Source organism: Sinocyclocheilus rhinocerous, unplaced genomic scaffold (assembly GCF_001515625.1).
Source record: "Sinocyclocheilus rhinocerous isolate Xijiao unplaced genomic scaffold, SAMN03320098_v1.1 scaffold4182, whole genome shotgun sequence".
Taxonomy (NCBI): domain Eukaryota; kingdom Metazoa; phylum Chordata; class Actinopteri; order Cypriniformes; family Cyprinidae; genus Sinocyclocheilus; species Sinocyclocheilus rhinocerous.
This window is the reverse complement of record NW_015632502.1, coordinates 21524-23633: the sequence shown is the minus strand read 5'-3', so window position 1 is coordinate 23633 and position 2110 is coordinate 21524. Positions and strand designations below refer to the sequence as shown.

The 2110-nt window shown below is 41.8% G+C and overlaps 1 non-coding gene across 1 annotated transcript; it reads left to right on the top strand.

Annotated features, from left to right (window-relative positions):
* Positions 1–678: 678 nt before the first annotated feature.
* trnam-cau (transfer RNA methionine (anticodon CAU)) lies at positions 679–752 on the top strand. The gene has a single exon. It is a non-coding gene; the product is annotated as a tRNA-Met (tRNA).
* The last annotated feature ends 1358 nt before the right edge of the window (positions 753–2110 follow it).

The window sequence follows — 2110 nt, the reverse complement described above, 5'->3', positions numbered from 1 at the left end:
CATTCATTGTTAAGCGAATTCTTAAGCAGCCCAGCCCTACTGGACCAGCACAAAGGGTGGTGGAACAACCTGCTGCTGCTGCTGGAACAGCAAAGAAGGCCATGGAGCAGAGTCAGCCTGACCCTCAGCCCCAGCCTACTGCACCTGTGGCAGCAAGAGTTGCACCACAGTTGTCAATGGTAAGAATTACAATTTAATTTTTTTTAAAGCATTGAAATATGAGTTCAGTTCAAATTTGAGGAAGTTCAGAAAGTAATAAGAGAAAAAGAAAAAGCAAGAAAACTATGAAATGAGACCTACTAATTGTCACACCAATGAACTTTTCCACAACATTCTAATTTATTGAGATGCACCTGTACAGTGGGGGCAGCTGTTGTGTGCTGATTGGTCAGTTTGAATATTTCTGACGTCGACTGAAATGCGGGATTTTGGTGAAGTTAGCGCCCTGCTGGAGGAGGGCTGAAGACTGAAATTTCTGTCCACAGCCAAAGGAGAGGTTTTTCAGATGTGGGATTCGAACCCACGCCTCCAGGGGAGACTGCAACCTGAACACAGCACCTTAGACTGTTTGGCCATCCTCGGACACCCACGCTTGTCTAGAGCCGAACGGTGGGAGCTACACCTAAAGGCAAGGAACTAGAAGCTAGTGCTTCTCTGTTCAGCTCCATCAGCCCACAGACCTCGTTGGCGCAGTTAGGCAGCGCGTCAGTCTCATAATCTGAAGGTTGTGAGTTCGAACCTCACACGGAGCAGCGTGTTGCTTTTTGATACATGAGAACGCTTAAACGAAAGAGCGGGGTTCTCTGTTCTCTTCCCTGTGGTTGTCCCTATCTCCTGGGGGCAAAAGACCACAGCTCCTCTGGAGGGCAGGCAACATGACGTTTTGTGAAAAACTGTGAGGTTCCAGGTAAATTCCCTGAATCTCATCCCGCGACATTGTATATCAAAGTATAGCATAGGACTGAATGCAATGTCGTCAAAATTCTGCATTCATGCTGGGCTAATGCTGAATGAATGCAGTAATAGCATCCCTCTCATATTCATGTAACATGTGGCCGTGTCCTCCTGAGGTTTTGTTCAGTTTCAAAAGCCATATTGCTGCAATGGCCCGGTCCTGCAGATTTGCCTTATACAACGTAAGGGAAACAGGTCAATTTAACTCAAAGGGAATCATTTATAATTTTATAGGGGATTTGGACAGAATCACTGTTTTTCGGCTGATCATTGAGTCGGCCAGCGATTCATTGAACGAGCCGTATAACATCAATTCTGCAATGGATATTAATATCCAATGTATAGTGAAAACACTATTTATTAGCACAGTAACAAGATCGGCAATTTAAGACATTAACTTGTAAGCACAAAACACAAGATACTTCTCTTTTCAATATAAATAAGGCTTTATTAGATCAATCTAAGACACATAAACTAGTCTAACACATAAACACGCACTCACAAGATGCGGAGTTGTGGGCTGGTTGAAGTTTTGAGGCGGTCACAGACTCGAGGTGAACTCTGAGACAAAACTTAACTCAGAAAACGAAACTCTCAATGGAGAAGAAAATAAACTAAAGTAAAAGAACTAAAAGAGTAAAGTTTGATGAGACTAGGTGGCGTTTCTCCTCATGGTTTTGGAGGAGCCGCTGGCGTTTAAGCCAGAGCACGTTCAATGCTAAAAAGCAGCGTCAAAATGCGGTGGCAAAAAGGCTAGAAGCATAACTAAAAGCTAAAAGCAGTGGCTAAAAAGCAAAAGCTAAAAAAAACATAATTTGATTGTGTCCTGAGTATTTAAGCCAGGTTGTTGGACACATCCCAACTGGTGTTTTGACCAATTAGACACTGTCTTAGCTCGGGGTGTTGCTATATTTCTTATCAGTCACATGGTCCGAATTTTCCCGCTCTTGCAGAGTATAATTTTTGACATAATTTCTATAACAAAAATATGATACGTTTGACAAAGTATTGATTGATAGAAACGTTTATAGCATGAATTTTCAAACTCATACATACCCAACATGAATATAATCCTATAAACTATTCAATAGTTATTCAAAATATACACACAATAAGTGATTAGAACATGATAGTCAAATGTGTGGGTTACATACAT